General features: G+C 47.6%; 1 pseudogene; it reads right to left on the minus strand.

Moving 5' to 3' along the window:
* LOC147093063 (uncharacterized) overlaps positions 1–22,291 on the minus strand; it is a 73,211-nt pseudogene that overhangs the window by 45,174 nt on the left and 5,746 nt on the right.

The raw sequence follows: 22,291 nt of genomic DNA on the forward strand, positions 1-22,291 counted from the left end.
CAACTTGGCGCCGTATTGGGTCGCTGCACCCCTGATGGTGATTGCGGCGCTAAATCAGGCGCTGCATGCTACTCTTAAGCTGCAACCCAATTTCACCATGGTGGGGCGCAGCGCAGGTGCTGTCAATAATCACTGACCCCGAGACACACTGGCGCCGGACAGCTCTGAAAGGGGCGGGTCAATTGGAATCACAAGACACAACACTTCCTGGCACGCCTTAAATTCGGTGGAGGCTAAACAGAGGCACCCCAGGCTCTGCAAAGGTGCAAAGGGTCAGGCAGAGGGCTGTACGCTTTGATGAGGGGCCCTGGAGGCTTTGGTTGGTGCTGTGGAGTGCCGGCGTGAAACGCTATATCCCCAGGATGGCAGGAGGGCGCCACATGCCGAATACAGGCGGGCCTGGAGGGACGTGGCCACCAGAGTGGGCTCCAGGAGCGTGGTCCCTCGCACTGCGGTCCAGTGCCGGAAGAAGTTCAACGACCTCACTCGGGTCGTCAGGGTGGGTGCCTTTTCCACTGTCTTGTTCATCCCTCCATGTGCACCTGACTTTCTGGCTAGAGGGTGGGCGAGCCGCCAAAGGCCATCTGCCAGCCAGCACCCCTGGCCCTTTCAGGAAAGACACATGCACATGCTGCTCAGTGCATGATGTAAGGGCTATTCAACCATGGGGGGCAGCTGATGTGTGCTCAGTGCAGGATGTTTCAGCAATTTCCATCCTTTCTGTTGCAGGGGAAGCTGGCACATAACCGACACCAGCAAATGGCCACCGGAGGAGGACGTGCCCAGATCCAGGCTCTCACCGACCTGGAGGAGAGGGTCCAACATATCATGGGGACCTGGCTGACTGGTCCTGCCGCCTCTGGAGCTGCCGACCCCATAGTGGCCTACGATGGTAAGGCTATCGCCTTTTGGATCTCTCTCCTCCCAACTGTTCCCCCCAGCAGCATGATCACTGACTGTGGATCCACTGCAGTATATTGCAGCACTCATTCCTCCCTCGCTGCCACCCTGTCCTCACGTTAATGCCACTCCTGCAACTCCATGCCTCCCTCGCTGCCACCCTGTCATAGAAACATAGAAGATAGGAGCAGGAGTAGGCCATTCGGCCATTCGAGCCTGCTCCGCCATTCAACGAGATCATGGCTGATCATCCAAACCCTAGCACCCGGTCCCTACACTGACAGCCATCCCACACAAGCCCTATCCCTGTAACCCCGTAACCCCACGTATTTAATCCCCCCCTAACACTAAGGGCCAATTTTTGTCATGGTCAATCAACCTAACCCGCACATCTTTGGACTGTGGGAGGAAACCGGAGCAGCCAGAGAAAACCCACGCAAACACAGGGAGAATGTGCAAACTCCACACAGACAGTCACCCGAGGCCGGATTTGAACCCGGGTCCCTGGTGCTGTGAGGCAACAGTGCTAACCACTATGCCACCGTGCCGCCCACTCCTCACGTTAATGCCACTCCTGCACCTCCATGCCTCCCTCGCTGCCACCCTTTCCTCACGTTAATGCCACTCCTGTACCTCCCTGCTTTCAGCTGCTGACTCGCCCGGGGAGGAGTCGGGCCCTGAAGCTGCCACTATGGGTGACTCTGGAGGCGGCGACCAGGATGAAGCCGAAACACCAGATGAAGCTGCAGGCAAGCCAGCGCAGTGGCGGACTGGGGGCATACCATCCCGGGAGGGGAGCGGGGGGGACACCACGGACGAGGATCCACTAGCGGGCCCCAGTGGCCTGCAGCAATGCAGGGGGAGAAGGGAAGCTCAGGGGCCGTCTCCCCGGAGGGTGAGTCAGGCCACCAGTGCTGCTGCAGAGAGTGCAGAGGATGTACGTGCCCTCAGGAAAATGAGCGCTCAGGCTGGCCGGAGGCACACTGATCTCATGGCTGCAGTGGCAAGGTTGCCTCAAGCCACCGAGACACTGACGACCACTGTCCAAGACATTGGCGCAGCACAGGCCCGGAGTGCGCAGGACTTCAGGTCAGCTTTGGAAAGGTCTGTCCAGGGCTTCAGTGCAGCGATGGATAGATCTGTGCAGGGCTTCAGTGGGGCAATGGAAAGAAGTGTCCAGGGCTTCACCGAAGCAATGGAGAGGAGTCTCCATGGCTTCTGCGGGACAATGGAAATGACTGTAAAGGGCTTCACTGAAGCAATGCAAAGGACTGTCCAGGGCTTTGCCGAAGCAGTGGCACCTGCCACACAAGGGCTAAGTGCTGCCATGCAGTTACTCGCTGGTCTCCTGCAGAGGCACATGGAGGCCACACGACCAGTGACTGCTGCCACCCTCGATGGCTCAGGCATGATTACCCAGGGACCTCACAGCACCGCAGCAGACCAGCAATCTGTGCTCCCACAGATTGCTCCGGCTGCTGAGGTACTGCCCCGTGGGAGTGCCAGTGTGTTGGTCGAGCATGGAGGTGCTGTCGTCTCTCAGGATGACAGCATTCCTGCTCCCACCACTGGCACTTCACTGCAGCTGCCAGCACCTGCAGGACAGACTTGCTCAACCCATGCACAGGTGGAGCAGTCAGCAGCCGGGCCCTCTAGGCCCAGAGGTCATCCAGGCCACACCTCAGGGGCATCTGCACTCTGGGACAGTCAGCAGGCCTCCCCCAGCCTTGCTGCAGCCACTGGGGCCCCCTTAAGGAGGAGCTTCAGGGTGGGAAGAGGACAGCCGTCCAAAAGACCACGCTCCCCATCAGGGGGAAAGAACTGAAGGGTGCCCCTGAAGCGTCTGGCCAGTTGGAACCAAGCCCAGGGGAACGTCTCTGCCTACTGTCATGTTTTATTTCATCTGTCTCACGGGAGGCAGAGATGAATGTGTCCGTCTCTGACTTTTGATTTCTGTTCGTTTTGTTTAGTAATGTTGGAAGGGAGCACGTTTTTGTAAATAAACACTTTTTTATTCCTTAAGAATGGCCATGCCTGCTATTTGTATGCATCTTGCCCTTCACAGGCTTGGGGGTATGAGGTCGGTTCCATTCCTGTTCTTGGATTGGCTGCAAGCATTCCGTCAGAGTGGCCTAGAATCGATTTGTGATCAGCCTCAGACGCATGGCCCTTCCAGCTAGAACCTCCCTCCCATCCTCCTCCTCCTCCTCCTCCACCGCTGGGGCGGCAATGTCTGGTGGCATTGGCTGGGTACGCAGGATAGCAAGGTTATGGAGCATGCAGCAAACAACCACAAAGTGCGAGACTCGCTCAGGCGAATACTGCAGTGCTCCGCCGGAATGGTCCAGACAGCGGAACCGCTGCTTCAGAATGCCGATTGTCTGTTCAACAATGTTCCACGTGGCCTGATGGCTCGCATTGTAGCGCTCTTCAGCAGGGGTTCTGGGCATCCGGAGCGGGGTCATCAGCCACGGGCACAGAGGATAGCCCTTGTCCCCGAGAAGCAAGCCTTCTGGTTGAAGCAGTGCCTCAAAAAGGTCTGCAACAGTAGTCTGGCGCAAGATGAAGGCGTCATGGCTGCTGCCTGGGAACTGCGCATTCACTGCGAGGATCAGGTGTCGGTGGTCACAGACCAGCTGGACATTGAGGGAATGGAACCCCTTGCAGTTGTGGAACTCCTCCGGATTTAATACAGGTGCCCGCAAAGCCACATGCGTGCAGTCAATGGCACCCTGCACCATGGGGAAGTCCGCGATTGCTGCGAAGCCCTCTGCGCGCTCCTGCTGCTTGTCCAGGGTCATTGGAAAGGAGATGTACTGCCACCTCCTTCTAAACAGGGCATCAGTCACTTGACGGATGCAGCAATGCACCGCAAACTGGGAGATGCTGGCTATGTCGCCAGATGCAGCCTGAAAAGAGCCGCTCGCGTAGAAGTTCAGGGCAACAGTCATCTTCACAGCCACCGACAGAGATGTCCTACACCTTAACTGAGGCTGCAGATCTGTCTGAAGCAGGTGGCACAGCTCAGTCACCACCTCCTTTCTGAAGCGCAGCCTTCGGACACACTGCTCCTCCGACATGTTCATGTAGGAAAACTGCTGGCGGAAAAACCTGGCAGTGTAAGGTCTGGTGTGGTGACGTCTGTAGGCCCTCCTCTGTCTGGCCACGGCCGGCCCCCTCTCCCTGCGTCTCAGTGCCCTTTGCAGATAATGCAGCAGCAGGATGTCCGCGTCCAATGCAGCCCCCATAATAAGTGCGCGCAGGTAGTTTTGCCGTTCTTAATGCTCACCAGCAGTAAAGCAATGGTCCGAATGGCGAAGTTCCTCCGCCAGCATGGACCCAGTGGTCAAAAGGCTCTCTGTGTGCAGCTCAGCAACTCCTTGTAGCGCTCGAGGAAGTTGTGCTGCAGAAATGGCTGCCACTTTTAAACCACACCAGTCCCCTTTAAATAACGCCCCTCCAGCACGAGTGCAACTTGGTAAGGTTCCAGGTAAGCTATCACTAATAGCGCCAGGCGCTACGGAGGTGTGGGCCACTGAATTTGCGGACGGGGGTGCCCAAAAGGCGTTGCACACTCAAATGATGTCATTATCTGCCTGCGCCCATGAGCGGGCGCTAAGAGTTAGCACCGGCTCTAAAACCATGCTCAATATGGGGCGAGGCACTAGGCTTCCTGCGCCCGCCCAGAAATTGGCTAGCGCCCCATTTTTTGGCCTCTTTAGGCGTTATTTGGAGGCGCTAGCAACCCAATTTCTAGCCCTACGTTTCAGTCTAAGATTTAACCTTGGAGTCGCGGTTGCTATGGTGAAATCTTCTAAAGCAGTTTGATTTGATAAGAAAATATGACGTAATTGACTGTTTTCTGCAAGAACGTGCTATTTTGTTTTGTTTGTCTGTTCATAGTTTTACAAAAGATAAGCTTCTGCCTTAAAGTTACAGTTGCCAATGTGCTTTTGTTATATGGAAGTAACCTTGTAAACTAATTGCAGCACTTCTGTCTCTAATGTTAAAACACTGTGTAAGCTACCTAGCCTGAGAATCACTTGTTTCTGAAATTGGAAATGGAAGATAAATTGATAGAGATGAAATTGAACATTGACAAAACCTGTCAGTTCAACTGTACTGCTATTTGGATTTTGGGATAATTTTGAAATGACAAAATGGACTCAGGCACTATATATTTGGTTACTTTTGGGAAAATAAAAGATCCTCTAAAAATAATGATAATAAAATGTGTTAATAACTTGAATCAAGTGAGAACGTTTGATCTATGTTTTCTATCTTTAATATTGTACTGGACAGTAAAGTTTTTCCAGGACTCATGAATTAGATATGAATGGTAATTAAAGGAAAGTGATTGAGAGTGAATTTGATAGTCTGGCCACTACCCAATACATCGGGACCATGCAGAGGAAGATGAACAAAGATCTCCAGGTGACTACAATCTTTCAATAAGATACCTGAAAGCCCGAGAAAGGCTTGTATCGGATGGCATGTGTGGCACGATATTGAGATACTGATATGAGTGTGCAAATGTGACTCAATACGTATGAGGTAATTACCATCCAGGAATGTATGTTGAGTTTGCCTGAAGAATGGGTCTCAGACATGCTCAGTTACTTGACAACAGCAAGACATGAAATGGTTAATGTGGCTCAGGAGAGCGAGACAACTTTTAAAGCATACTCCATCGAGAAACTATCTAATTAATGAAACAATCAGAATAGAGTTAAACGCACGGGTACCTGTTAGAGGGATTGAAGTTGAAGTGGAGAGTTGCAAGGAATCTGGATTGATACAATCGAGGGCTAAGGAGAAATCATGATTAGTAAGAATTATCCACAAGATGGATACGAGCAAAAGAGAGAGCTGGAGAATCTTTTAAATCCATGATTTGTTGATTAGATGTTAAACTGTAATGTATTTGATATGATTGTAAGACTGAATTTAACTGTGACTGTAATAATTGTGTTTTGTAGGTAACAGAGCATGGGAAAAACCAGTACGAATCCAGTATGAGGTGATTTTAGTGGTGCCCCCTGTGTCACTACTACTGCAATTACCATGCTTTATGGGTCTAACAGGACCTGTCCCATCAACCAACACATTTTTAAGTATGAGCTACACAATTATGTGGCACAATTCAGATACTCGGATATGACATTCCCCTGTTGTTTGTGGGTTTCAGTGAGCTCATGATGCGACTGAACTCATCCCTAAAGCATTTTTATGTTTTGGAGCAAGACAACTCGAGAATAGATATTGAAATTGACAGCATAGGGGACAACTCACATTGATGGGATATTGGGCTTAATACATCAGCACACCCTTAGGTTTGTATTATTTCACATGCTCTGGTAGTTATCCAACTTGTAATGATAGTGTATTTGATATATGTAACGTGTGTAGTAAGACTTTGATACATAAGCCAATTGGGTACTCATGCCCATGACTGACAAGCACTAACAAATTAATTGAGCACACCAAAAGAGAAGATCCGAAGCAATGTAGAGGAGACCCCAGGTGGGGTAACATCAGGAAAGATAGAAGAAACAGAGGATATCCCAGGCGGGGCAGAATTGGAACACCGGAACAGTGAATTGAATTTGAGTAAGGGGTCAGAGGTTGCTCCTTCTCTTCAAAGGAATGGACTGTAAGGAAGGGAGAAATCTTCAAGACTCCCTACTAACTAACGCCCAAGTTGAGAGAGCAATAAGAGCTGGCTAGATTAGTCAAGAGCCGATTGTGAGAAGTCAATAAAGGTATTTCCTTCTAAAAAAAAAGGGAATTGTAAGAAATAGCTATTAGATTCAAAGATGGGTTTTAATTCTTAGACCAGAGACTGACAACAGGCAAGCGGAAAAAGATAGCATAAATGCCAGCAAGGTCGAATATCAAGCATCAAAAGACAAATAGAAATGATAAGGACTTCTAATTGTCATTATAGTTGTAGTATTATTTTGTGTTATAATGACGGTTCTGTAGGGCAGCTGTGTCCTGAATAGTGCCGGTTGCTACAGTTGATATAATCAATATTGAGCCTGAAACCGAACAGTTAATGTGGGATAATGAACTGATAGTAACAGACATGTAAAGTTCATTAGTCATTTGCACAGACTACCACGCCTAGCACAACAAGATAGACAGAGGGGAAAGATGAGCTTAGGTACTAAGTTTAAGCCATCAGTATAGCAGTAATCCCGGGGATGGTAAAAGTGGAAGAGAAGTTGGTATCCCTAGCCAAAGTTTAAATTTGGTGCAGGACCAACAGGAGGGATTGAAAGGGTTAAAAGCAAATCCTTTCAGTGTTTAAAATGCAGGGCAAACAAATTAAAGAGGGGTCATGTGTGAGATCACTAAGAGCTGAGGAGAAGCCAGGTGACGATAAAATGTCTGCCCAGCTCAAGGACTTCATACAATGGAGCATTGCAAGAATAAGATAAGGCATAGCCACCAAGCTACATACAGCTAATGCTGAACTGTGAGAATGATTTAATAAAATCAGCTAAACTTAAAGTCGTAACATAAAGAAAAAAAATGGCTTGCGTAGATTATTAAAGAAACCTCAGCCTAGCAACTATGGCCTGGCAGCCTGTAGAACCAGACGTCATAATCCAGGTGGCAGAGATAAGAAATAGAACAGAAAGAATGGGCTCAGTTATAAATGAGTTGTTGATACTGTAACCTATGACCTGCAGCCCAGTGTTGCAGACCAAGAAGGATCACGAGGGCCTAGCTGCCAGAATCATTGCAGGTAAGGATTAATTAGCTATTGTATTGAAGGGGTTAAATTGAACCCTCTCAGAATTCGGACAGCCGAGGTGACCACTAATTAAGTGATGCCAGCAAAATTAAACTCAGAACAAAGGAGTGGGGTCATGTGAAAGTGAATAAGATAAGAAATATCACAATAAAAATTGGCTTACGTAAAAAGGCAAAACTAAACAAAGAACAATGTGAGAAGCTTCGAAAAACCAAGATAAGACGCAGTTGTGGGACCAGACAGAATATGTGTGTTTTGCGTAAGCGATAAGGAATATGCTGCTTTAGCTAAAAATTGTAGACACAGCAGAATATAGGGGTCATGGGAATTTGACCTGTAACCAAAGGCATAGTAAGATGTAACTAACCTTTATTAATACTGAAAAGAATCCATATGTGATCAGGTGATTATTGTAATACAATGTGATCAGGTGATTATTGTAATACAATGTGATTGGATGAAAATAGAATAAAAAGCTGTACCAACCAAGAGAGAACGAGAAGGTGCTCACACAGACCGCGGGGTCTGAGACTCTTCTCCCAGAGCTCTGATAATAAACTGCATCTTTTTACTTTTACACGGTTTAGATGTGAATTTATTTTCACCACAACAGTAGGAAAAACAGAAAGGCAGAGTATTATTTAAATGGTGATAGATTGGGAAATGGTGATGTACAAAGGGACCTGGGTGTCCTTGTACACCAGTCACTAAAAGCAAACATGCAGGTGCAGCAAGCAGTTAGGATGGCAAATGGTTTGTTGGCCTTCATTGCAAGAGGATTTGAGTACAGGAGCAAGGATGTCTTACGACAGTTACACAGGACCTTGGTGAGACCACACCTGGAGAACTGTGTGCAGTTTTGGTCTCCTTACCTAAGAAAGGATATACTTGCCATAGAGGGAGTGCAGCGAAGGTTCCCCAGACTGATTCCTGGGATGGCAGGACTGTCGTATGAGGAGAGATTGGATCGACTAGGCCTGTATTCACTAGAGTTTAGCAGAATGAGAGGGGATCTCATTGGAACGTATAAAATTCTGACAGGGCTAGGCAGACTGGATGGAGGGAGGATGTTTCCCCTGGGTGGGGGGGGGTCTAGAACGAGGGGTCACAGTCTCAGGACACAGGGTAGGACATTTCGGACTGAGATGAGGAGAAATGTCTTCACTCAGAGGGTGGGGAACCTGTGGAATTCTCTACCACAGAAGGCTGTGGAGGCCAAATCACTGAATATATTTCAGAAAGAGATAGATAGATTTCTAGACACAAAAGGCATCAAGGGGTATGGGGAGAGAGCGGGAATATGGTACTGAGATAGAGGATCGGGCATGATCATATTGAATGGTGGAGCAGGCTCGAAGGGCCGAATGGCCTACTCTTGCTCCTATTTTTCTATGTTTCTATGATATGGGCTTGGCTATATGGAGCACAAGATCAAAATCTCCGGATGAGACTGTAATGTATACAACATTGAAGGGACTACTTTGTTTAGCAGATGTACATCATCCTTAGTTGCGAGCGTATATAACAGACGCGTATTGATTTGTACAGTCAGTGCCGAAGTTCCAGTTACCCAGTAAAGTTCTCTTGAAGTTACTCTCAGTCTCTGCTGCTTTATTGTTTTTTGTAGTTGTGTGTAGTGGTACAAACACAACAAATTGGCGATGAGAATTATGAGCATACGTCTTCCTATTCTGGCATCGCATCCAGAGGACACCGAAATTTGGAAGAAAGGAGCGAGAAGGTAGAGAAAACGGAGCACGCTTGCTAAGCTAGGCAGGGGTTACGTAAGTCAAGTGAAAAGTGCACAGGACTTGCATGACGCTAGCTAACTAGTAAAGAAAGAAAAACGGGTTTGGAAAAAGAAAAATGGTGATGATTGGCACGATTGCAGCATTTGATAGCAGCATTGAAGACTGGGCAACTTACATTGAAAGAGTGGAGTTGTACTGTGAGGCTAACGGAGTGGAGGTAGGAAAGAAAGCCACTGTTTTGCTAAGTGTTATGGGCGCAAGTACATATGGGCTGCTACGTAGTTTACTAAACCCTGAAAAGCCAGCAAACAAAACATTCAAACAAATAGTGGACACACTCCAAGACCATTTAAGCCCCAGACCACTGCTTATAGCTGAAAGATTTAAATTCCATAAGCGGAACCAGAGCAAAAATTAATGCATTTCTGAATATTTGGCAAAGTTGCGCAAATTATCAGAACATTGCCAATTTGGAGTGGGCTTATCAGACACATTGAGAGACAGATTTGTGTGTGGTATGCAAAGTGAAAGCACACAAAAGAAGCTCCTGTCTGAAAAAGATCTCACCTTGGAGAAGGCTCTAAGTATTGCAATTTCAATGGAAGCAGCAGCACGTGGCGCTTTAGAAATTCAACAAAAATCCCTGGAATATTCCTCTAACAAAATGTCTCTGAATCAGAAAGAAAGTGCTATTGCTGTGGTAAAATGTCACATGACCACAATGACTGTTGGTTTAAAGACAAAGATTGCAGACAATGTAGCAAACGAGGGCACATTGAAAGGGTCTGCAAAGCAAAGCAGAAAACTGATACAATACAGAGTAACAAAAAGGCACACCAAGTGACTGGAAACAAGAAACATTTCAAAGATAGATACAAGAGGGTACACCAAGTGACTGGAGATAGGAAGAGGATCTGGCTTGTCTAAAACTACACAGTGTGAAAGAAACAGAGGATCACAGAATAATATGGGTTACTCCAGAAGTGGCAGGAGTTAGGCTGAAAATGGAGTTGGACACAGGCTCAGCTTTAACAGTGATCTCTGTACATGACTACAAACGACTGTTTTCACACATACCGCTAAGGCCAACTAAAGTACTGTTAAAGACATACACAGGACAAAGAGTGTGCCCCAAAGGTAAAATAAAAGTGACAGTGACATACCAAGAAAAAAAAATACCGCAATTGAACCTCTATGCAGTGGAAAATGGAGGACCACCATTGCCGGGACGTGAATGGCTCAGGAAAATACAGTTGGATTGGCACACCATCCAAACACTGTTTGTGTCAACAAAGGATGACAGCAACGCCACTCCTGAGAGACTGTCACAAATACTCTCTGACTCTCAGGAAGTGTTCAAGAAGGGAATAGGAACACTTAAGGGCATGAAAGCAAAAATTAAGATTGAGGAGAACGCAAATCCAAAGTTCCACAAGGCCAGACCAGTGCCTTATGCAATTCGCCCTTCAGTAGAAGCAGAGCTGGAGAACTTGGAACAGTTAGGGGTCCTGTCCAAGGTGGATTGGAGTGAATGGGCCACACCTATAGTTCCAGTGATGAAGAAAATCCCCAGCACAAAACCAAGAAAGCCAAGAAAAGTGCGCATTTGTGGAGACTTTAAAGTGACTGTTAACCAAGTCCTCCACACAGCACAGTACCCATTGCCTCGCATTGAGGACATCTTTGCTTCCCTGTCAAGAGGGGAACGCTTCACAAAGATTGACTTGGCCCAGGCCTATCTCCAAATGGTAATTGATGATGCATCAAAGAAGTATCTAACAATAAATACGCACAAAGGCCTTTACCAGTACAATCGGCTGGTATTCGGAATAGCATCAGCTCCTGCAATCTGGCAAAGGGCAATGGACCAAGTCCTGCAGGGGATCCCAGGTACTCAGTGTTATCTTGATGACATCATCATTACTGGCAAGAATGACAATGACCACCTTTCCAACCTTGAACAGGTGCTCATCAGGTTACGGGAGTATGGGCTCCGAGCGAACCGAGACAAGTGTGAGTTTTTCAAAAAGGAAATCTCATACTGTGGACAAGGACGGTTTACACAAGTCTCCAGACAAGATTGAAGCTGTGATTAATGCACCAACACCTGAAAATGTGTCTCAGTTGAGATCATATCTTGGACTGGTGAACTACTATCACAAGTTCTTGCCCAACCTATCCACAGTGTTACATCCACTAAATGCACTGCTACAGACAGGGTCACAATGGAAGTGGAGTGACAGCTGTGAACAAGCTTTTCAAGAGAGTAAAAGACTCATTAATTCAGAAGACGTGCTAGCTCACTTTGACCCATCCTTACCTATTCGACTGGCATGTGATGCTTCACCCTATGGCATTGGGGCCGTGTTGTCACATAAGTTGCCAGATGGCTCAGAGAGACCAATAGCCTTTGCTGCAAGATCCTTGACTACAGCTGAATGCAATTATGCACAGATTGACCGAGAGGCCCTCAGCCTTGTGTGGGGAGTCAAGAAATTCAACCACTACTTGTATGGTCAACAGTTTACACTGTTAACTGACCACCAGCCTCTCGTTTCAATCTTCAACCCAAGGAAGGGCGTTCCAGTGATGACGGCACAACGGCTGCAGCGATGGTCACTCTTCCTAGGGGCTCACCTGTATGACATTGAATACAAGGGGACCAAGAAACATGGCAACACTGATGGTTTGTCATGTTTACCACTGCCGACCTCAGAAGAAACTACAACAGTTGACTCAGCAGAGGTATTTCACACAATAGTTGAGCAGCTACCAGTGACAAACTCCCTCATTGAAAGATAAACACGCAATGACCCTACATTGTCAAAAGTTTATGACATCACTGTGAAGGGATGGCCAGCGCATGGTGACTCATTATTTCCAGCATTCTCAGCTAGGAGGGAGCAGTTATCAGTGTGTCGAGGAACACTGATGTGCGGCTCATGAGTTGTGATTCCTCCCAAGCTTCGTGACCGAGTGCTAGATGAACTGCATGAAGGACACTTAGGTATGGTAAAGATGAAAAGCCTTGCATGTGGATACGTGTGGTGGCTGGGAATTGACAAACAGATCGAGGACCTGACAAAGAGCTGTTCAGGATGTCAAAAGGTCCAGAACGCACCACCACAAGTCACTCTCCACCCATGGGAATGGCCCTCATCACCATGGCAACATGTGCACGTCGACTTTGCCGGACCGTTCATGGACTCCATGTTCTTGATTGCAGTCGATGCACATTCCAAATGGCCCGAGGTCATTAAAATGAAATTAACCACATCTGAAAAGACCATTTCAGTTCTGAGGACCATGTTCGCTAGAAATGGACTACCAGAACAAATCTGCACAGACAATGGACAACAATTTGTCTCTGACGAATTCCAAAGGTTCACGAGGAAAAATGGAATCAAGCACTACACATCTGCCCCGTACCATCCAGCTACAAATGTCTTGGCAGAAAGATTCGTACAGACTTTCAAGAAGGCCATCAAAGCAATGTACAGCGAGAATCTACCACTGCAACACAAGACAGGCAATTTCTTCTTTGCTTATCGGAATGCAGTACACGCAGCCACTAATCAGACTCCAGCGATGATGTTTCTGGACAGGAACCTGAGATCTCACATGGACCTCCTTAAACCGAATGTACGTCATGATGTAGAGAACAAACAGTTCAAACATTTGAATGCTAAGCCAACAAGAAGCTTCAGTGTGGGACAGTCAGATCTTGCTCGTGATTTCCGGACGGAAGAGTGGCAACCAGATACAATATCCACAAGAGAGGGACCACTGATGTATACTGTGGATGTGGGAGAGAACGCTTTGAGACGTCATGTGGACCAAATTCTGGACGTTCAGGTGGAAAACACCCCTATACCTCGCCCAGACTCACCTGACATGGAAACAGACACTCCTGATTCATCAGCATCAGCACCAGCCTCGTCCACAGCTGAGAGCTCTACCTGTGCTGATAGCTCACCTGATGCAACTGTACCTGTACAGTCTCATTCCCCAAAGCAAGAGAGTCTGGAGAGACGTTACCCAGAGAGGCAGAGGAGGCCTCCCCAGAGACTTGACTTATAAATAAAATTTATGTTGGAATTTGAATTTTGTTCCTGTAAAGACAGGCTCTGTATGTTAATTATAGAAATTTTGCATTAATATACTATTAAACTAAAAGGGGAGCAAGTGTAATGTATACAACATTGAAGGGACTACTTTGTTTAGCAGATGTATATCCTTAGTTGCGAGCGTATATAACAGACGCGTATCGATTTGTACAGTCAGTGCTGAAGTTCCAGTTACCCAGTAAAGTTCTCTTGAAGTTACTCTCAGTCTCTGTTGCTTTATTAGTTTATGTAGTTGTGTACAAACACAACAGAGACCAAAATATGGATTGTGGGAAGCTGTGAAGAGGACTGTAAGTGACTTCAGTGTGAATACACAGGTTAGTAAATGGGGCATGTAGATGTCAGAGGAAATTTAACGCAGTGAATTATAAGGTGATGCATTTTGGCTGGAAGAAAAAAGTAGGAAATCTCCATTAAATGGTAAAACTTTAAAAGGTATAGCGGAACAGAGGGACTTTGGGGTGTAAGATTCTAGCTAATGCCTTGTCTTATTAATTAGCAGAATTGAGAGTCTCATGTCACCAACTTTAATACCTTATTCGGAAATATAAGGTCAGCAGATCCTCTGTCCTCTAACGTACCTGATATTGATCCTCTATCAGAGTGAACATGCAAGTCCCGCGTGTCCACAGTAACTTAGAAACATAGAAGACAGCAGCAGGAGTAGGCCATTCAGCCCCTCGAGCCTGCTCCGCCATTCAATGAGATCATGGCTGATCATCCAAACTCAGTACCCTGTTCCTGCCTTCTCCCCATATCCCTTGATCCCTTTAGCCTTAAGAAATATATCTAACTCCTTCTTGAATATATTTAATGAATTGGCCTCTACTGCCTTCTGTGGTAGAAAATTCCACAGGTGAAGAAATTCCTCCTCATCTCTGTCCTAAATGGCTTACCCCTTATCCTTAGACTGTGACCCCTGGTTCTGGACTCACCGGCCATCAGAAACATCCTTCCTGCATCTAGTCTGTCTAGTCCTGTTAGAATTTTATAAATTTCAATGAGATCCCCTCTCATTCTTCTAAACTCCAGCGAGTATAAGCCCAATCGCCCCAATCTCTCCTCATACATCATTCCTGCCATCCCAGGTATCAGTCTGGTGAATCTTCGCTGCACTCCCTCCATGGCAAGAACATCCTTCCTCAGATAAGGCGACCAAAACTGCACACAATACTCAAGATGTGGTCTCACCAAGGCTCTGTACAACTGCAAGACATCCTTGTTCCTGTACTTGAACCCTCTCGCTACGAAGGCCAACATACCATTTGCCTTCTTAACCACCTGCATGCTTACCTTCAGCGACCGGTGCACAAGGACACCCAGGTCTCGTTGCACTTCCCCTTCTCCCAATCTATTGCCATTCAGATAATAATCTGCCTTCCTGTTTTTGCCACCAAAGTGGATAACCTCGCATTTATCCACATTATACTGCATCTGCCATGCTTCTGCCCAATCACCCAACCTGTCCAAATCATCCTGGAGTTTCTCGGCATCCTCCTCACAGCACACATGCCCACCCAGCTTTGTGTCGTCTGCAAACTTGGAGATATTACATCTAGTTTCCTCGTCTAGATCATTTATATATATTGTGAACAGCTGGGGTCCTAGGACCGATCCCTGTGGTACCCCACTAGTCACTGTCTGCCACTCGGAAAAAGAGACGTTTATTCCAACTCTTTGCTTCCTGTCTGACAACCAGTTCTCTATCCAAGTCAATATCTTGCCCCCAATTCCATGTGCCTTAACTTTACACGCTAATCTCTTATGCGGGACCTTATCGAAAGCCTTCTGAAAATCCAAATACACCACATCCACGGGTTCTTCCTTATCTATTCCACCAGTTACATCCTAAAAAAATTCCAGTAGATTAGTCAAGCACGATGTACCTTTTGTAAATCCATGTTGACTTCGTCCGATCCTGTCACTGTTTTCCAAGTGCTCTGCTATTACATCTTTTATAATGGACTCTAGCATTTTCCCCACTACCGATGTCAGGCTTACCGGTCTATAATTCCCCATTTTCTCTCTACCACCTTTTTTGAATAGTGGGGTAACATTAGCTACCCTCCAATCCATGGGAACTGATCCAGATTCTATTGAATGTTGGAAGATGATCAGCAATGCATCTACTATTTCTAGGGCACTTCCTTAAGTACCCTAGGATGTAGATTATCAGGCCCTGGGGATTTATCAGCCTTCAATCCCGTCAATTTCCCTAACACCATTTCCCTACAAATGCTGATTTCTTTCAGTTCCTCCCTCTCATTAGACCCTATGTTCCCCAACATCTCTGGGAGGTTATTTGTGTCCTCCTTTGTGAAGACAGAACCAAAGCATGTATTTAATTGGTCTGCCATTTCTTTGTTCCCCATTATAAATTCCCCTGATTCTGACTGCAAGGGACCTACGCTTGACTTCACCAATCTTTTTCTCTTCACTTATCTATAAAAGCTTTTACAGTCAGTTTTTATGTTCCCTGCAAGCTTACTCTCATATTCTATTTCCCCCCTCTTAATTAATCCCTTTGTCCTCCTTTGCTGAATCCTAAACTGCTCCCAATCGTCAGGTTTACTGATTTTTCTGGCCAATTTGTATGTCCTTTCCTTCGATCCTATGCTATCCCTAATTTCCCTTGTTAGCCACGGTTGAGTCACCTTTTTTGTTTTATTTTTATGCCAAACAGGGATGAACAAATTCTGTAGTTCATCCATGCGATCTTTGAATGTTTGCCATTGCCTATCCACCGTCAACCCTTTGAGTAACATTCCCCAATCAAACCTACCCAACCCACGCCTCATACCATCGTAGTGTGAGGTGGTGTGTTAATGAATTTCACTATAGGTCAGTGTGAGGTGGTGTGTTAATGAATTTCACTATAGGTCAGTGTGAGGTGGTGTGTTAATGAATTTCACTATAGGTCAGTGTGAGGTGGTGTGTTAATGAATTTCACTATAGGTCAGTGTGAGGTGGTGTGTTAATGAATTTCACTATAGGTCAGTGTGAGGTGGTGTGCTTTGGTGGGAAGAATAAGGAGGCCACTCACTATTTGGACAAGGGGGAGAAATTGGGTTGCTTTGTGCCTCCCGCGATATTCAGCGGGAGGTTAGCGGCGGAGGTAGTCTGTAGCTCCCCGTGGCACTGCACCGCCGGCAATGACGTCATCACTATGCGCAGCACCCCGGCTGCAAACTTGGGTTGCGACCCCATACCTATCACCGGACGATATGTCCGACAGGGTCAGGGGTCGTTTCTGCAGCCGCGGCGATGCCACTTAAAGGGCAGGTGTCGGGCGGCAACTTTTTATTTTGGCCGACTGCCAGCACCTGCCCCCTTTCCCTTTCTTCTTCGGGGTGTCGGCCGCGATTGCTCAGCCCGGCGCTCCTCTTGATCAGACACCCCGCTCCCCGGTGGTCCAGCAGGGCCCCGGTGTGTGCAGTGCTAGGCCCCTCCCCTTTAATCAGGGAGGGAGGTCTGCTATGACACGGTGCTATGTGCCGGCGGGCGTGGCGCTGTTACACGAATCGCCGTGAAATTCACTGGTAGCGCCTCAAGAGGGAGGGGAGCGCTTCCAGTAGCACCCCGCCTCCTGCCTGGGGCGCTACCACTGAATTTAATGCGCAGGGGCGCTAACGTTTTTGGGGCGCTAAAATTAGCCCCGGCACCACCGAATTTCTCCCTAAGAGTCTAAATGGGCTAGAGGAGCAGAGGGATCCAGGGATACAGATACACAAATCACTAAAAGTAGCAACACAGGTTAATAAGGCCATTAAAAAAAAAGCACTGGGGTACATTCCTAAAGGAGCCTTCTGTTCCGTGCCTAGGAGCTCTGAACCATGGCAGAGAGCGGCTGGGACACGTTTCTCACACGCCTCGAGATTAACCTGCACGGCTACTTTGCTGTCAGTGAAGAGAGACAAGAAAGACCAAAGTGCCATTTGCCCCTCTCAGTGTGGCCCTGAAGGACTGTGTCCAGGCTGGAGTTCTGTTCCCGCCGTACGATCCTCCCCCAGATTGTCCTTTGAGCTCCAGCTAGGTGATGCTAAACACTCAGGTGGGAAAGAAGAAAATCTACAATAATGTGTTTAAAACAAAGCTCGTTTATTTGACATCTATCCAGAATATTAAATTCCAGCCCAGTTATAGGGGTTATTAACATCAGCAGAAACAAACCCCAACTGTCAGAATGAACATGGTTCAGTCCTGAATGTGATTAACAGCAGCAACAACAGCAGAATCCAACCCGTGCAGTCACTTGTGAACTCGCTGGTGTGTCAGCAGGCTGGATGACTGAGTGAATCCCTTCCCACACTCAGAGCAGGTGAACAGCCTCTCCGCAGTGTGAACTCGCTGGTGATTCAGCAGGTTGGATGAATTAGTGAATCCCTTCCCACACTCAGAGCAGGTGAACGGCCTCTCCCCAGTGTGAACATGCTGATGATTCAGCAGGTAGGATGGCTTAGTGAATCCTTTCCCACACTCTGAGCAGGTGAACGGCCTCTCCCCAGTGTGAACTCGCTGGTGATTCAGCAGGTTGGATGAATTACCGAATCCCTTCCCACACTCAGAGCAGGTGAACGGTCTCTCTCCAGTGTGAACATGCTGATGATTCAGCAGGTTGGATGACTTAGAGAATCCCTTCCCACACTCAGAGCAGGTGAACGGCCTCTCCCCAGTGTGAACGCGCTGGTGATTCAGCAGGTTGGATGAATTAGTGAATCCCTTCCCACACTCAGAGCAGGTGAATGGCCTCTCCCCAGTGTGAACTCGCTGATGTGTCTGAAGGTCGGATGACTGAGTGAATCCCTTCCCACACTCAGAGCAGGTGAACAGACCCTCTCCAGTGTGAACTCGCAGGTGTGTCAGCAGGTTGGATGACTTAGTGAATCCCTTCCCACACTCAGAGCACGTGAACGGTCTCTCCCCGGTGTGAACACGCTGGTGTATCAGCAGGGTGGATGACTGAGTGAATCCCTTCCCACACTCAGAGCAGGTGAACGGTCTCTCCCCAGTGTGAACTCGCTGGTGTGTCAGTAGGTTGGATGACTTAGTGAATCCCTTCCCACACTCAGAGCAGGTGAACGGCCTCTCCCCAGTGTGAACTCGCTGGTGTGTCAGTAGGTGGGATGACTGAGTGAATCCCTTCCCACACTCAGAGCAGGTGAACGGCCTCTCCGCGGTGTGAATGCGCTTGTGTATCGATAGGCCAGAGGGTTGGCTGAAGCCTCGTCCACACACAGAACACGTGTACGGTTTCTCCTCGCTGTGAACGGTGCTTTTTGCTTCCATGTTCAGAGGCCGATGATATTCAGATCCGATGAGTCGAGTGACTCTGTTAGATCTTGAAGTGATGTTTGGTTTGAGCTTACCGTCTGCAAATCCTTCCCTTCCAGTGCCCTGTAAAATTAATATAAAACAGGGAGCGTGAGAGACAACCCACAAGAAAACAAAGGCAGGTTGTGAAATTGAGCTCAATGAATCTGCTCAATTGTGGGGCCGGCACTAGAAAAAAGTGACCATGAAAGATGCTGGATTGTCATAAATACCCAACTGGTTCACTAATGTCCTTCAGGGAAGGGAATCCGCCACCTGGTCTGGGCCTACACAAGACTCTGGCCTCTATGGGAGGAGAGAGGGAGGTGGGGGGGGGGGGGGGAAGGATAGGAACTTTATACATCTGCAACTCGACCAGAACTTTGATAGAACCTCCAAAACCCACAACCTCCACCACCTAGAAGGACAAGGGCAGCTGTTGTATGGGAGCACCATCACATCCAAGTTCCCCGCCAAGTCACACGTCATCCTGACTGAGATATATTCATCGTTGCTGGGTCATAATCCTGGAACTCCTTACCGAACAACATTGTGGGAATACCTTCACCACACGGACTGCAGTAGTTCAAGAAGGCGACTCACCACCCCCCTCTCAATGGGAAACTGGGGATTGGCCATATTTGCTGCTCTTGCGAGCTACGCCCACATCCCAAGAATGAATTAAAACAAATCTGTAGATGTAAACTGGATTAAAAGCCTGTACAGAAATACTTGTTCCTAAAACAATACTCTTTTACATTGTACGAACAGTGTCTGTTTAACAACCTAATCTCCCCCAGAATCCACCTCCCTTGACAGTCTCACATTGGAAATTGTTGGGTCCTCCTGGGCTCAGAAGTACTGGGGGTTAAACCCAACAGCTTCTCCTCCATCTCCACTCCAGCTCAAACTGAAACATAGAAGATAGGAGCAGGAGTAGGCCATTCGGCCCCTCGAGCCTGCTCCACCATTCAATGCGATCATGGCTGATCATCCAAGTTCAGTACCCGGTACCTGCTTTCTCCCCATACCCCTTGATCCCTTTAGCCTTAAGAAATATATCCAACTCCTTCTTGAATATATTTAATAATGTATTGGCCTCCACTGCCTTCTGTGGTAGAGAATTCCACAGGTTCACCACTCTCTGGGTGAAGAAATTCCTCCTCATTTCTGTCCTAAATGGCCTACCCCTTATCCTTAGACTGTGACCCCTGGTTCTGGACTCCCCGACCATCGGGAACATCCTTCCTGCATCTAGTCTGTCCAGTCCTGTCAGAATTTTATAAGTTTCAATGAGAGCCCCTCTCATTCTTCTAAACTCCAGCGAGTACAAGCCCAATCGTCCCAATCTCTCCTCATACGTCATTCCTGCCATCCCAGGTATCAGCCTGGTGAATCTTCGCTGAACTCCTTCCACGGCAAGAACATCCTTCCTCAGATAAGGTGACCAAAACTGCACACAATACTCAAGATGTGGTCTCACCAAGGCCCTGTACAACTGCAGCAAGACATCCTTGTTCCTGTACTCAAACCCTCTCGCTATGAAGGCCAACATACCATTAGCCTTCTTAACCGCCTACTGCACCTGCATGCTTACCTTCAGCGACTGGTGCACAAGGACACCCAGGTCTCGTTGCACTTCCCCTTCTCCCAATCTATTGCCATTCAGATAATAATCTGCCTTCCTGTTTTGGCCACCAAAGTGGATAACCTCACATTTATCCACGTTATATTGCATCTGCTATGCTTCTGCCCAATCACCCAATCTGTCCAAATCACCCTGTAGTTTCTCAGCATCCTCCTCACAGCACACATGCCCACCCAGCTTTGTGTTGTCTGCAAATTTGGAGATATTACATCTAGTTCCCTTGTCTAGATCATTAATATATATTGTGAATAGCTGGGGTCCAAGGACCGATCCCTGCGGTACCCCACTAGTCACTGCCTGCCGCTCGGAAAAAGACCCGTTTATTGCAACGCTTTGCTTTCTGTCTGCCGACCAGTTCTCTATCCAAGTCAATATCTTGCCCCCAATCCCATGTGCCTTAACTTTACACGCTAATCTCTTATGCGGGACCTTATCAAAAGCCTTCTGAAAGTCCAAATACACAACGTCCACTGATTCTCCCTTATCTATTTTACTAGTTATATCCTCAACAATGAAGCAACAAAAAGACCTACACAGGCGGCCAGGGACCTACCTTCCGTCAGCCTGAAATAAAACTCTTCCTGACAGCCGCTGACTAATGGCGGCCGCAGCACCCACAATCCCCCGTGCCCCAGAAACCACTCTATCCAATGCGCTGATTTCCCTGCTGAGAGTGCGCATGCCCCCCGGGGCCGTGGGCCATTCTGGGAGCCTGGCTCCTGTCCTTTTCCCGATTCGGACTTGGTGGAACCGGCTGAAGAAACCGGGAAGCGGCGGCTTGAATGGGGGAGGCGCTGCACCCTGGGTTTCCTGGTGCCGGGGCTCTGGCCACATGTCCTCTGGTCCCGGCCGCTCTGATTCTGATTGAGTTTTTGATGAGGTAACAGAGAGGGTTGATGAGGGCACTGCGGTTAAGGTGGTGTACATTTATTTCCAAAAGGCGTTCCACAAGTGCCACATAATAGGCTTGCCAGCAAAGTTGAAGCCCATGGAATAAAAGGGACAGTGGCAGCATTGATACAAAATTGGCAAAGTGACAGGAAACAGAGAGTAGTGGTGAACGGTTGTTTTTCGGACTGGAGGAAGGTATACAGTGGTGTTCCCCAGGGGTCGGTACTAGGACCACTGCTTTACTTGATATATATTAATGACCTAGACTTGGGTGTACAGGGCACAATTTCAAAATTTGCAGATGACAGAAAACGTGGCAGTAAAGTGAACAGTGAGGAGGATAGTGATAGACTTCAAGAAGACATAGACAGGCTGGTGGAATGGGCGGACATGTGGCAGATCAAATTTAACGCAGAAAAGTGCAAAGTGATACATTTTGGTAGGAAGAACCAAGTGAGGCAATATAAACTAAAGGGTACAATTTTAAAGTGTGTGCATGAACAGAGACACCTGGGGGTATGTGTGCACAAATCGTTGAAGGTGGCAGGGCAGGTTGAGAAAGTGGTTAAAAAAGCATACGGGATCCTGGGCTTAATAAATAGAGGCAGAGAGTCCAAAAGGAAGGAGGTTATGATCAACCTTTATAAAACACTGGTTCGGCCTCAACTGGTGAATTGTGTCCAATTCAGGGCACTGCACTTTAGGAAGGATGTGAAGGCCTCAGAGAGGGTGCAGAAAAGATTTACAAGAATGGTTCCAGTGATAAGGGATGAGGGACTTCAGTTATGTGGATAGACTCGAGAAGCTGGGGTGGTTCTCCTTACAGCAGAGAAGGTAGAGAGGAGATTTGATAGGTGTTCAAAATCATGATGGGTCTGGACAGAGTAGAAACTGTTCCCAT

This window comes from Somniosus microcephalus, unplaced genomic scaffold (assembly GCF_052327205.1).
Source record: "Somniosus microcephalus isolate GS21.2 unplaced genomic scaffold, FLI_Smic_1.0 unresolved_chr1, whole genome shotgun sequence".
Taxonomy (NCBI): domain Eukaryota; kingdom Metazoa; phylum Chordata; class Chondrichthyes; order Squaliformes; family Somniosidae; genus Somniosus; species Somniosus microcephalus.